General features: G+C 42.2%; 1 pseudogene across 1 annotated transcript; it reads left to right on the top strand.

The window, feature by feature from the left end:
• The first annotated feature begins 1,849 nt into the window (after nucleotides 1–1,849).
• LOC309862287 (high mobility group protein B1 pseudogene) lies at nucleotides 1,850–2,671 on the top strand (annotated as a pseudogene). The gene has a single exon. The product of its transcript is annotated as a high mobility group protein B1 pseudogene (transcript).
• Nucleotides 2,672–15,260: the final 12,589 nt, after the last annotated feature.

Below are 15,260 nucleotides of genomic sequence, written 5' to 3'. Positions count from 1 at the left end.
TGTTTTTCCTGGAAGCTTTTAATCTCTCCTTCTATTTTCAATGATAGCCTAGCTGGATATAGTATTCTGGGCTGCATGTTTTTCTCATTTAGTGCTCTGAAAATATCATGCCAGCTCTTTCTGGCCTGCCAGGTCTCTGTGGATAAGTCAGCTGCCAATCTAATATTTTTACCATTGTATGTTACAGACTTCTTTTCCCGGGCTGCTTTCAGGATTTTCTCTTTGTCACTGAGACTTGTAAATTTTACTATTAGGTGACGGCGTGTGGGCCTATTCTTATTGATTTTGAGGGGTGTTCTCTCAACCTCGTGAATTTTGATGCTCGTTCCCTTTGCCATATTGGGGAAATTCTCCCCAATAATTCTCTCTAGTATACCTTCTGCTCCTCTCTCTCTTTCTTCTTCTTCTGGAATCCCAATTATTCTAATGTTGTTTCGTCTTATGGTGTCACTTATCTCTCGAATTCTCCCCTCGTGGTCCAGTAGCTGTTTGTCCCTCTTTTGCTCAGCTTCTTTATTCTCTGTCATTTGGTCTTCTATATCACTAATTCTTTCTTCTGCCTCATTTATCCTAGCAGTGAGAGCCTCCATTTTTGATTGCACCTCATTAATAGCTTTTTTGATTTCAACTTGGTTAGATTTTAGTTCTTTTATTTCTCCAGAAAGGGCTTTTATATCTCTCGAGAGGGTTTCTCTAATATCTTCCATGCCTTTTTTGAGCCCGGCTAGAACCTTGAGAATTGTCATTCTGAACTCTAGATCTGACATATTACCAATGTCTGTATTGATTAGGTCCCTAGCCTTCGGTACTGCCTCTTGTTCTTTTTTTTGTGTTGAATTTTTCCGTCTTGTCATTTTGTCCAGATTAGAGTATATGAAGGGGCACGTAAAATACTAAAAGGGTGGCAACAACCCCAGGGAAATATGCTTTAACCAAATTAGAAGAGGTCCCAAATCGTGAGGGGGGAGAAAGGGGATAAAAAGAGGTTCAAAAAGGAAGAAAGAAAATAAAAAGAAAAAAAGAAAAGAGAAGAATTTAAAAAAAGAAAACAAATAAGAAAAATATAAAAAATAAAAAATATATATATTGGATAAACTAGTTAAAAAACGTTAAAAAAGGAAAAGGTAAAAGTTAAAAAAAAATTTACCAGAAGGCGAGGAAAAAAAACAAAAAATGAAAAAGAAAAAAATTAAATTAACTGCAAGACTAAAAAAAGTCACAGGGAAAAAGCCATGAGTTCCGTGCTTTGCTTTCTCCTCCTCTGGAATTCTGCTGCTCTCCTTGGTATTGAAACCGCACTCCTTGCTAGGTGAACTTGGTCTCGGCTGGATTTCTTGTTGATCTTCTGGGGGAGGGGTCTGTTGTAGTGATTCTCATGTGTCTTTGCCCCAGGCGGAATTGCAACGCCCTTACCCGGGGCCGGGGTGAGTAATCCCCTCGGGTTTGCTTTCAGGAGCTTTTGTTCCCTGAGCGCTTTCCGTAGAGTTCCGGAGGGCGGGAATACAAATGGCGGCCTCCTGGTCTCCGGCCCGGAGGAGCCGAGAGCCCAGGGCCCCACTCCCCAGTGCGCCCTCAGAGAACAGCGCCAGTTACTCCCGTCTGCCTGACCTCCGGCCGCGCTCCGAGCTCACCAAGCCTGCGACCGGTTCAAGGTAACACCGAGCTGCGAGCTTACTGTCGGCTCTGTCTCTGTAGCCGGCTTTCCCGTTCCAATACCCGCAAACTCTGCGACACTCAGACACCCCCGATCCTTCTGTGACCCTGCGGGACCTGAGGTGGGGCTTCGCCCCGGTTTAGCCTCTGGAGCGATGTCCCTCAGCGGAACAGACTTTTAAAAGTCCTGATTTTGGAGAGACAGCGCCGGGGAAAGTGAGAGCCAGACGGGCACTGGGCGACTCTGTGCCTCGCTGAGGAAAATAATTAACCATGGGCAAAGGAGATCCTAAGAAGCCGAGAGGCAAAATGTCATCATATGCATTCTTTGTGCAAACTTGCCGGGAGGAGCACAAGAAGAAGCACCCAGATGCTTCAGTCAACTTCTCAGAGTTTTCTAAGAAGTGCTCAGAAAGGTGGAAGACCATGTCTGCTAAAGAGAAAGGAAAATTTGAAGACATGGCAAAGGCTGACAAGGCCCGTTATGAAAGAGAAATGAAAACTTATATTATTCCCCCTAAAGGGGAAACAAAAAAGAAGTTCAAGGATCCCAATGCACCCAAGAGGCCTCCTTCGGCCTTTTTCTTGTTTTGTTCTGAGTATCGCCCAAAAATCAAAGGAGAACATCCAGGCCTATCCATTGGTGATGTTGCAAAGAAACTGGGAGAAATGTGGAATAACACTGCTGCAGATGACAAGCAGCCTTACGAAAAGAAGGCTGCTAAGCTGAAGGAAAAATATGAAAAGGATATTGCTGCATACCGAGCTAAAGGAAAGCCTGATGCGGCAAAAAAGGGAGTCGTCAAGGCTGAAAAGAGCAAGAAAAAGAAGGAAGAGGAGGAGGATGAGGAAGATGAAGAGGATGAGGAGGAGGAGGAAGATGAAGAAGATGAAGATGAAGAAGAAGATGATGATGATGAATAAGTTGGTTCTAGCGCAGTTTTTTTTTCTTGTCTATAAAGCATTTAACCCCCCTGTACACAACTCACTCCTTTTAAAGAAAAAAATTGAAATGTAAGGCTGTGTAAGATTTGTTTTTAAACTGTACAGTGTCTTTTTTTGTATAGTTAACACACTACCGAATGTGTCTTTAGATAGCCCTGTCCTGGTGGTATTTTCAATAGCCACTAACCTTGCCTGGTACAGTATGGGGGTTGTAAATTGGCATGGAAACTTAAAGCAGGTTCTTGTTGGTGCACAGCACAAATTAGTTATATATGGGGATGGTAGTTTTTCATCTTCAGTTGTCTCTGATGCAGCTTCTACGAAATAATTGTTGTTCTGTTAACTGAATACCACTCTGTAATTGCAAAAAAAAAAAAAAGTTGCAGCTGTTTTGTTGACATTCTGAATGCTTCTAAGTAAATACAATTTTTTTTATTAAAAAAAAAAAAAAAAAGTCCTGATTTTGTGGGCGTTGCTCCGCCGCTTGCCGGGAGCCGGCCCCTCCCCCCGGGGTCTATCTTCCCGTCGCTTTGGATTCACTTCTCCTCCGGTCCTACCTTTGAGAAGGTGGTTGTTTTTCTGTTTCCAGAATTGCTGTTCTTCTTCTCTTCGATCTGCCGATGGATTTTCAGGTGTTTGCAATCTTTAGATAAGCTATCTAGCTGATCTCCGGCTAGCTGAAGTAGTCTCAGCCTGCTACTTCTCCGCCATCTTGACTCCTCCCCTCTACTATAGATATTTTTTTAACAGAGTTCTTGCAATCCATAAGCGTGGAATGTCTTTCCATTTTTTTTGTGTGTGTGTGTCACCTTCAGTTTCTTTCATCAGTGTTCTATAGTTTGCAGAGTACCTCATTGTTATGTTTTCATTTTCATTTGCTTCCATGTATTTTTATTTCTTCTTTAATTTCCTCGTTAACCCACTCATTCTTTAGTAGAATGTTTTTAAACTTCCGTGTATTTGTGGTCTTCTCAAATTTTTACTTGTGGTTGATTTCAAGTCTCATAGCATTGCAGTCTGAGAGTATTCCTGGTGTGATCTTAATCTTTTTTTACTTGTCAAGACCTGATTTTAGTCCCAGTATTTGATCAATTCTGGAGAATGTTCCCTGTGCCCTCAAAACCAAAACAAAACAAAAAGTGTATTCTGCTGCTTTAGGATGACATGTTTTGCACTTATCTATTAAGTCCATCTGGTTCAGTGTGCCCTTCAAAGCCATTGTTTCCTTGTTGATTTTCTACTTAGATGATCTGTCCGTTGTTGTAAGTGGGGTGTTAAGTTCCCCTGCTATTATTGTGTTATTATCAGTGAGTTCTTTTATGTTGGTTATTAAGTGATTTATATATTTGGGTGCTCCAAAGTTAGGGACATACTTAAAATTGTTAAATTTTGATTGATCCCTTAATTATGATATAATGCCCTTTTCATCTCTTGCTACAGTCTTTGGTTTAAAATCTAACTTGTCTGATACAAGTATGGCTACTCTGCCTTTCTTTCTACATCCATTAGCATGATGGATGGTTCTCCATTATCTCACTTTCAATATGCAGGTCTTTGGGTCTAAAATCAGCCTCTTGTAGGCAGTATATAGATGGGTCTTGTTTTTTAACCTAGTAGGATACCCTATGTTTTTGGATTGGAGCATTTAGTCCATTTACATTCAAAGTGATTATTGATAAGATTTTAGTGCCTTTGTGTTACTTATAAAGTTGGTATTTCTGGGGGTGTTCTCTGTTCCTTTGCGGTCCTTTTTGCTTTTGGTCTTTTCTTTCCCCACTCAAAGAGTCCCCTTTAATATTTCTCGCAGGGCTGATTTAATGGTAACAAACAATTTGTGAACAGTTATGCTGCAAACCTGATGTGTCTTCCATTGCAGGTTAGGATTTTTTCCCCTTGCTTTCAGGATTCTTTCCTTGTCTCTGCAAATTTTGTGATTTTGACGATAATGTATATTGGTGATGGCCTGCTTTAGTTAAATTTAATGGGAGTGTTCTGTGCTTCATGGATTTTGGTATCTGTTTTCTTTTCCAGATTAGGGAGTTTTCAGCTATAATTTACTCAAATAAGTCTTTTGCTTCTTTTTCTCTTCTTTTTCTGGGACTCCTATGATATGAATGTTACTACTTTTTAAGGAATCGCTGAGTTTCTTAGGTATACATTCATGATCCAAAGTGTTTTTTGCCCTCTTTTTTTTTTAAGCTTTATTATTTTCCATAATTTTACCTTCTAGATCATTGACTTGTTCTTCTGTTTCATCCGTCATCTTTGTTATTGCATCCAGTTGGCTTTGCATCCCATCTATAGCCTTTTTTATCTCAGCCTGACGAGTTTTGAGTTCTTTTATCTCTGCAGTAGGGATTCTCTAGAGTCTTCTATGCTTTTCTCAAGTGCAGCTAGTTTCTTTATTATTGTCATTTCAAATTCTGGTTCAGGCATTTTACTTATTGATAAAATCCCTGGCTATTACTTACTCCCTTTTTTTCTTTTGGGGTCAATTCCTCCCTCTTGTTATTTTGTCTAGGTCACTGTGTTTGTGTGTGTGTGTGTGTGTGTGTGTGTGTGTGTGTGTGTGTGTGTAAAGTCTGTTATAGTTCTCCTGAGAGTAATGGCTCTATTAGGAAGAGGTCCAATACTGTCTGGGGCCTGGTGCTTCCGGAGGTGTTTCAGGGTGTGCACTCTGCTGCTGTGTTTGCAGAGTTGCTCCTTGCCTGCTGTGGGTGGGGTGGGGGATGTGTTTGGACCTTGTCTGCTGTGTGGCAGTTTTGAATGAGATGTGTTTCAGTCTGCTTGTTAGAAGAAGCTAGATCCAAAAGGGGGAAAAAAAATGCGAGGTCCTATTTCCCCTAGAGGTGAAGCTTTGCAGCACTCTATGATCAGTAAGTGGTGCAAGTAAGGAGTTTGTGCTGATCTTCAGGGGGAGGGTCCTGCTGTGCGGATTCTCAGGCTGACTTGTCCTAGTAAAGATGGACCTGCAGGGCTCAGGGTGGCCAGACTTGGTGTAAGTGGCTCCAGCCTCCACTGGGTGGCACTTTGTTGCTCACTGAAGTTGGTCAGTGCTGATAAGTGGGGGGAAATGGTCTTGGCCTGCTCTCTCCTTCTTGGAGTAAGGAGTTCACACCTACCACTCTTCAGAAAGCCCTCACAGAAGAGCAAACAGTCACCCCTCTAGTGTCTCCAGCTTCCTTCAGATCCCTGCTTTCATCCTATTTGTGTCTGAGCTATGTGCCTGGCCAGGCAGCATAGTTCTCCTGTGTTGAATGAAGCTGGTTTTCAAAACTCCCCAAATTTGGGGGATCTGGTAGCATGGACAAGCACTGATCCTTTGTGGGAGGGTCTTGCTACGCTGTGGTGAGAGCATCTCAGAAGATGGTCACATGACCATGTAGTGGTTCATAATTTATGGTAAAGCACAGCAAAAAGCCAGCACCAAGGTGCCTAAATTCCTGTGCTATGGAACAGGTTGACACTTTGGCACCACCAGTTGTTCTGTCCCCAGAGGGGCCATTCCAGTGCTCCCAAATGCACTCCAGGAAGGGGAAATCTTTATGCCCGTGTGATTCACCTGGCTGCCCACTCCTGGGTTTCTACCCATCTTCCGCACTGGAATGCCACTAAACCTACCAGGCACCACCCTGATATGGCAGAGCTTCAGACTTTGCTCTTCACTGCTTATAAAAACTTGCACGTTGGAGGCCACAATAAGGCTTGAGATGAGGAGGATCAAACCAGGCCCTGACTTGTGTCTCCCTTTAAGTCCAAATGTCTTAATAAAGGGTTACGGACAGGAAAGGTTGAGTAGCACTGAGAAAGGGTCTGTGCTATGTGTCTTGCACTCGCCTACGTGACTTCCCACACGCAATGTAGTCAGGGTCATAAATTCTTAGTTGGTCCTTGTTGTTCCTGTACTTCCCATAATCCACTCCCTGGTTGATTGTAACTTCTTGTATCAATAGTAGCTAATGGCATTAGCCATGACTACCCTGCATCAGGAGATTTGTTTGTAGTTAATGTAAAACTTGTTATAGGAACTTGCGGTTACTCCTTCTATTGTGGTCTGCCTTATAAATGCTTGTAAGATGTGGAATAAAATTGGCATTGTTGGACATCCTCCTCCGTGTCCCTCCTGCCCCCATCTCTTTGTCTCTTAATTTCTTTTCACCATCCTCTTACCCTCATGTTCCTGGTCGATTTGTCGCGCCAGCCGCGACACTTGCAGTAGTCAGTTCCTCTCTTTTTCCCAGGCAGTAGTTTTGGGGTAGAGTATCCCTAGTGCGATCTCCTGTACACACTTTCACACTTTCTCTATCTCTGATCAAGGCTCCCTCCCCTCTGCAGCACCCATAGCTCTTTTCTCCCATAGGTCAACTCTCCACAGTTTCTGGCTTCGATGATGTGGCTTTTGTTTCTAACTCTAGTTGTGCAGTTTGTACTGTCTTCAGAACGATTTTTTGGGTGTTCAGAATAATTTGGTATTTATCTACTGTGCTCAAGGGACAAGACGCCGGATGCTTAGGGGCTACCTGATGTTCTGCCATCTTAACTCCTCCTCTACAGTCTGTATAAAAGAGAGTTTTGGAGATGCCTAGGTGGCCCATTTTGTTAAGCATCTGTTTTTGGCTCAGGTTATAATCCCAGGGTCCTGGGTTCAAGCCCTGTGTTGGGCTCCTTGCTCAGTAGGGAACCTGCTTGTTTTTCTGCCTGCCACTTCCCTTGCCTGTGTTCTTTCTCTTCCTCTGACAAATAAGGAAATAGAATCTTAAAAAAAAAAAAAAAAGTCAATTTTATCTAATAAAACTCTTGGTACCCCAGCTTATTTTTATTTTATTTTTTTCGTTTCATTTTGAGTAAAATATCTTTATCCTTTCCTTCATTCTAGTCTGTATTTGTCTTTAGGTATAAAGTGAGTTTCTTGTAGGCAGCATATAGATGGGTCTTGTTTTTTTTTATTTAATCCATTCCATCTACCTGTGTCTTTTGACTGGAGTATTTACAACATTTACATTTAAAGTATGTTTACTTAATTATTATGTACTTACTGCCATTTTATTAATTGTTTTTTTGGTTGTTTTCATAGTTTTTCCCTCTTAATCTCCTTCTTTGTGATTAATAACTTTCTCTAGTGTTATGCTTGGCTTTATTTTTATGTATCTGTAATAGGTTTGTTGTGCGGTTACAATGTTCATATATTATGTCCTAAATATGTAGTTATTTATATTAATAGTCATTTAAATTTGAACACATTATGAAAGTGATACATTTGTAATCCTTCCACTCCACATAATTTGCATAGAATATAAGGCTTGTTTAATGGTGATGAACTCCTTTAACTTTTGTTTGTCTGGGAAACCAACTCTCCTTCAGTTTTGAATGACTGTTTTGCCAGTTAGAGCATTTTTGATAATTGGATTTTCCTCTTCACATTTGAATGTATCTTGCTACTTCTGGTCTGCAAAATTTCTGCTGAAAAATCAGCTGATAGCCTTATGAGGCTTCCGTCTACATAACCAGTTGCTTTTCTCTTGCTGATTTTAAGATTCTCTTTTTTAAATTTGTGCCATTTTAATTACTATGTGTCTTGGTGTGGCTCTGTCACACCACACGTTGACTTCTGTCAAAATGTTGATCCTTTCTGGCATCTCTGTAATAAATCCCACTCAATCATGGTGTATGATTTTTTAATGTGTTGTTGAATTAGATTTGGTAATATTTTATTAAGAACTTTAAAAAAATTTTTTACTTCTAATTTCTTAATATACAGTGTAATGTTAGTTTTAAGTGTACAGTATAGTGATTCAGCACTTCTATCCAAGTACTGCTCAGCTTCAAGATCAGACAATATTGGGCATGTTCAGGGTGGTACAGCTATAGACTTATTAAGGATTTTTGCATCTATGTTCATCAGGGATATTGACCTCTAATTTTCTTGTACTGTCATCGTCTGGTTTTGGTTTCAGGGTAATACTGGCCTTAGTGAAGTCAGTTTGGAAGTGCTCCTTCCTCTTCAATTTTTTTATGAAAGTTTCAGAAGGACTGGTATGTCTTCTTTGTATGACTGGAGGAACTTACTAGGGAAGTCATTTGGTCCTGAACTTCTCTGTTTTAGGAGGTTTTGGGTTATTGATACAATCTTCATATTAATGATCAGTGCGTAAGATTTTTTCTATGCATGATTCAGTCTTGGTAGTTTTGTGTTCCTAGGAATTTATCCGTGTCTTAGAGGTTATCGAGTTGGTTGCTGTATGCTTCTTGTTGTTATTATAGATAAGGTAAATGAGGGTCAGTGAAGTGGTCCCAAGTTATTGTGCCTCCAAAGTCCGTGCTGATCCTAATGGGTAAATTTGTGTTGTTGGTTCATTTCTGTGGGAGAGTGTGTGTAGTTGGGAATGGCTGAATTTGGATGGGGTATGAACCTGGCTGTGACTGAAAACCTGGGGAGATGGGGCAGGAGTTCCAGTTTCCTATCCCCTTTTTTGATGCTTTCCACAAATAGACCCTCAGGTGAGGCCTGTAGTGTCAGCACAGTGTGTCACCTCAAAGGCTAGGTGGTTGATGCTGGAACATAGGAAGGATGGGTAAAAGCAGATACTGACTGGGCAGGGATATAGACTACAATTGTGTTGAAAAAGGAAATGAGCTCTTTCTCAGCTCTTTGCCATTAGTGGTTACGCGGAGACACCCTTGTGAGATTCCTTATCTAGTCATACCCAGGATACCCTTACATCCTGTTGGCTTCACCCTCACCAGCTAGTGGGCATAGCCAGAGACCTGGCATAAACATGAGCCCCAGCAATCAATAAAATTGCCTCCCCAAGACAGAAACCTGCCAGTACTGAAGAGGGGAGATAGGGCCTGGTGTCATAAACCTAGATCCTTAAGCTTCATTCATTATCTGCAGGGTGTATCTCCTTGGACACATTATCCACAGCATCAAAAAGCCTTTAACCTGTCCCTTACCTCATTGGCTCATGTACCATGTATACTTCCTTTACCTCTTTCCTGATGGGTAGTGTGCTTCTGGGATGTCTGGTGAGCTGTCTTAGCCTTCTTGTTTTCCTCCAGGACTAAGCAGCCTACGTTAGTCTTCATCACCATCAATGAAACTTTTTGTAACCGTTTGTTATCTCCACTGTCGTCCCCCCCCCCCCCCCCCAGTTTACCCTCTCTTGTCCATTCCTCAGTCAGGAGCTAGAATAACCTTGTCATGGTTACCCCACTTGCCCATTTGAAGAGTCTGGAATACTCCCTGTCTCGTGTGATGACAGAAAGCCCAGAGCTCTACCATCTCCAAGCAGGACAGAAACAAGGGCATCCCCAGCTTACCCCCAGAGCCATGCACATACCCCCACTATCTCCCTTACTCATGTATCCTGAGTGTCAGGATGGCTGCAGGCCACAGCCTATCCCCAAGCTCCTGTCTGTCCTGCTCACTTTATCTCTGACTACCCCATTTGTCCTATGTCCAACATCATTAAATCCTGACCCTTGGATTATCATGGGATCAGCGGAGACTCTAACCTGCAGAAGTATTTGTAGAGCCTTATTGCTTTGAAATGCGGCTGGTTTGCTTTCCATGTTTCTTTTGGAGAAGAGAGAATCCCCTTCAAATGTTGACTTAAATTCAGTAAAAGGTTGCAATTGGATATTCTTTTAGCCTTCCTCAATTGAGGTCAGAGATCTAGGATTAGAAGACCTTCCTATTTTTGTCCTGGGACTAGAAAAAGTACAGAATAATCTCCCCCCTGGCATATGACTGTGGATTGCAGATCAGTCTGATGGTGGCTGGCCTGAGAGTAATGGTGTCAGGACCCTGAAGGTCCTTGCTTGCTTGAGAAAATCACACTCTTGGCTGTGAGCTAGAGGTAGGGCAGGTAATATCTGGGTGTTTCTAGACAGGTCAACAAAATTCCTTTGAAATTTTGATCTCATATTATGGTTTTGAAATTTAAATCTCATATTACAAAAAGAATTATAGTTGAATCTGACCCAGAGCAGTGAGGCAGCATTAACTTGAGAACAGTGTGCATATACTGGTCTCTCTCCTCTGACTCGTCCGTATCTATCACTTGAAAGTTTTATAGAAAATTTTTTTTTCTTTTCTTTCCAGGAAAGTTTTCCTGATGGACAGAATTTTGCCTGAATATCAAATGAGTATTTTCCCTACAATCATTTCCCAGAAAAGGAGGAGTCCCTTAATAGTAACTTCCTTGCAAAGTTTCTCTCATTACACACTCTTTCTCAACTACTTTAACTACTTTAAATATGGGAGTGTTTGGGAAAGACCCATTCATAAAAATGACCTCAATTAGGCTTAGTTTGGGAGCTGTGGTGGTGATGTCCAGAAGAATTGCTATAAAAGGAGCCAAAGGCAAAACCCAAAGATTTAGTCATGATGCCCGTGGCTTGAGCCCACTGTGAAACAGGATTTTATTTTAAACAAGTTTTTTAACGGCCCTTTAAAAAAGAAAAATGGATAAGCAGTTATACAGGCACTTCTGAGGTAGATGGAGAAACTTAGTATTGACACAAGTGGGTACTCAGGACTTGGGAGACTGCAGTAGCAGCTGTGTCGCTGACGACTGCATGGCAGGGACAGGGATGAGCCCTGGAAAACGGTGCTGATGATTCAAAAGAGGAACTAGTGATGATAAGGAAAAATGCTGTCAGCCACGAGCATGCAAAGATTTGGATAGAATTATTTCATACGTATGAGTGAAAAATCAGTATTTTGTATTTGTGTTTTGGATATTGTCTGGTTTAAAGTTATCAGCGATGGGTGCTGTTTAATGATGCAACTGTTTAATCAACATTTATAAAATGTATACATTCATGTTAAAAATCTTTAGATCTTCTCACCAGAAAATTGGGAGATGACTCTGTATGGGGGGCTGCCTTATATTCAAGCCCTGAGATAACCAAGAACCTGGTTTCCCTACTCTGTACTTAACATGCCTTTTCTGATGCATTCTTTTTTAAGGCCGAGGCTAATCGTGTTGACTTCATCTCTCTCTAGAATAACTTTAGAGGATAGGACTGTTGTCTTTTTGCTATAACCCCTCCCAAATGGACTTTTCCCCTCCTGTGGTGTTGGAACAGTCACTGGTCTGTCTTCTCATGGCCCCTGTGAAACAAGATGATCTGTAAGGATCCATCCTGGCTACAATTTTTTTTTTTTTTTTTTTTTTAGTTTTTGTTTTTTGGTTTACCGAGTGTCTGTGTTGCTTTGAAAAAGCTTTTAAGCCCTTGGTGTGTAGGGCTAAAAGCAGGAGCCTTCCTTTAGGACGTGTGGCTCCTAGGTCAGAGGGAGTCAAACACTGGCCAGCAGTGTGGTCTTGAGACACAGACCACCCTTAAGTCTGGGGAGAAAGAGAAGAATAAAAGATCATTGGAGGATGATCATTGGAGTTTCTCTTTCATTAATAGGTCAGGATTTTCTACCTAAACAAGGGACTGGGATGAGGACTAGGAGAATTATCTTAGAAGAAAAATTCATGTGCATAGGCTGGGAGGTAAGAGAAGATAGTATGTTCCAGCAACCAGTGAGTTTATCTCTGGAAGGAGAGGCACTGCAGGACCAGGAAGATGATGCATCCAGAAATGCAAATGTTAGAGAAGGTGGACAGCAGCTGGCGGTTCATGCTGCCAGTGCTGCTCCCTAGTGGATCAGCAGCAGATGGGTGGGAGCAGCTGGAAGCCACCATGGAGGGAGGCCCCAGAGGTTGACAAGCGGGGACGGATCGGTGCACATGGCAGCAGATGTGGGCATTACTGTGGCAGAACAGCCTGGAATAGGATGTGTGTGATCTGAGCACTCAGGAGGTGTCTCGCCCCCAGACCCTTTGGTCAAGAGCTGCAGTGGGCCCGATTCCACCATTAGAGGACTTTCCTTGGGCCAGATGAAACTGTAGGAGTTGTGTTAAAAGGCATTCTGCTGAGGAAGGAGGGATGTATTTACCCTCTTTCCTCCATCCTCCCTTTCTTCCTGTTTTTTCTTTTTCCTTTGTGCATCTACCTCTGTTTTAGGTGTTACTATACATGTTTAGAGCAAATGCATGAGCTGAGCTGTGAGGTGGCTTCTGAGCTGACTCAGACGAGGGCCTGAGGGGGTCCTGATGAAGAAACACTGCTCTGAGTTCACTGCTGGGGATAGAGAAGCTTGGGGGCAGTAGCTGGTGATGGGGAGGCAGTGGTGAGGAGGGGGAGAGAAACTCCAAAGAGTTGGCAAGGTCTATGAGACAGGAGCAAGTTACCATGCACGCTGCCCGCGGATGTGCTGATGAGCAAGGTTTTCACTAAAGGCCACTGAGGACAGATGGCATACACAGCAAAGGATATGGGCTTTGCGGTCAAGTTAAGAGTTGGAACCCCCACTGAGCTATTTGTCTACCATATGGCCCCGAACAAGTTGTTAAACCTGAGTCTGTCAGTAGTTCTGATGCTTACGTCATAGGAATTTTTAAGGATTTATGGACCCAAATGAGTATTTCATAGGTAGTACATATGTGGTCACCTTGATACACCTGCACCAGCCTGTGACCCCCAGTAAATAATGAGAACTACCTTGGGAGTGCGGCGAATACGCAGCCCAGCAAACATGAGCAGCCAGTACTTCCCAGTCAAAATTCGCCAACGTGGAGCTTTTACTTTCTCAGGGGTCCTTAGCTAGGATCTGATGCTGGCTGGAATCCAGGTGTTCCTAAGTCTCGACGGAACAAGGGGCCAAATCAACACTGACTTTGTCTGAGAGTGAAGAATGGCTGCCTTCCTGGTCTTTTGAGTCCTCATGCAGTTAGGTTTTCTGTTGACAGAATCTCAGTGCCTTTGAGCACCTTTTTACTTAAGTATTCTTTTAGGCCATTCATTTAAAGGCATGATCCCCCTTCTTGGAAGCTTGCAGAACCAACTCGAGAAATTTATAGTGATTCATGTAAAAGCTGTCACTAGACCTCAAGCTTCTCACAGATGTAGCCAACACTGCACCGAAAAGTTTCCTACAGGGATGAGACAGAAATGCACACTTAATGGTTGTAGCATATGGACACGTTCATTAACACTCTTTGTCAAAGGAAGTGTGGACGGAGTCCAAAGGTGGGTCTCAGTATCTGAACGAATGCTGTGGGGGTTAAGCTAGTGATCAGTGGGCTAGTCTGGCTACTCCGTCTCTGAAGGATTGTTTTGACATGCCCCTGGATGAGGAGGCCCTTGGAATGCTACACTTCATCTGAGATGGGGTTGTTTACCCCCCTGTTACTTTCATGCTTGAGGATTCCCCTTTGGATCTCACCATGTTTTCCTAGTAAGGATGCAGTTTCATACAAATGCATAAAGGAATCAATAAACACTGTTCAAGTAGGAGATAAGTCTTGCTTGGAAAAGCTCAAGAATGACACAGGTCTAGTTAGATTTTTCTATTATGTTAAGGGATATAACCATTATGACAAAGAATCTAAGTACAGTATTGAAGTTTTGGATGACCAAGGATTTCTGGAACTCAGCTTTCCAGTCTCATCTGGTTTTAATCTGTAGCCATTGGGAGAAAATAATCGTAAAAATAAGTGAACTTTGCATTTAAAGGCAGATTTTTCTCAGTGGAGATAGAACTATTTTAAGCTGTTGAGAAACCAGGCACCAATAGGGCCATGAACTGCTGACCTGGATTTGGTGGGCTGTGCTCCCCTGTACTCTTGTCTGCTTGGGTTCCGCTCTTCTGCTCACTCGAGGGAATGTGCCAAAGCATGGAGCTTAAATGCGTACTTAAAAAGCTCGTGTGCGTGCATGCACGTACACACAGTTTGTTGTACTGTTTTGTATTTTGAAGCTGCAGTATTTTATGTAACTTTACAGAGAAAAAAAGCTTAAACCGAAAGCTAAAGCTGCTTCTCTGCCCCTGGGTTAGGTAAACAATGCTCTGAGAGCATATGACTCTATGAGACCATATGATCTTTCTGGAAGCAGGATATATTGGGAGACTATCAATCAGGGTTAAGACCAGAGGTACCACAAAGAAGTAAAGCCAAGCTGAGTCAGAGCCAAATGAAGAATTTTAAACATAGACCAGTGAGCTCAAAGCCAGATTATTTTTGTAGCCTGTAGTACATTATGTAAAGGGATAAAGCTAACTAACTTGGTTTGTGCATTGGACTCAGTGCGTTATTTTAGATAAATTCCCAATGTATGTGCAAATCTAATAGTTCAGAATTTTCTTCCAAGTGGAATCGTGTACTTAGGTTCATAGACTAAGTAATCTCAGAGTAGCAGCCAATGGATGCTCAATTGGCTCCATGTCTGTTTTAAGGGGATTCAGCATTGTGGCTACAGACCAGCCACTAGATGGCGCAGTACCTCTGTACTTGGCGGGTGCCTGGGGGGGGGGGGGTAGAGATTAATCCACTGGTGGGTGGTATAGTGCTAGGATTCCCGAACTCATCTTGGAAAATTCATTAACCAGTTTTCTGATTTATAATCTCAGTCCATTCTATGTTATTAAGATGATTTATTGCTTTTCTTCTGAAACCGATTCCATTATGCTAAATGGACGTTTAAAAAGCCACTGAACTCTGAAAGCATCTAGTTTACACTAAGACCCAACAGCAGTAGTGACAAATACTGTTACCTCAAACATTACATATAATGACATCACTCTAGTGATCACACACAGAAAAAAA

This window comes from Mustela nivalis (assembly GCF_964662115.1).
Source record: "Mustela nivalis genome assembly, chromosome: 3".
Classification (NCBI taxonomy): Eukaryota; Metazoa; Chordata; class Mammalia; order Carnivora; family Mustelidae; genus Mustela; species Mustela nivalis.
Note: the sequence above shows the minus strand (reverse complement) of the source record. Positions and strands in the feature narration are given on the sequence as shown.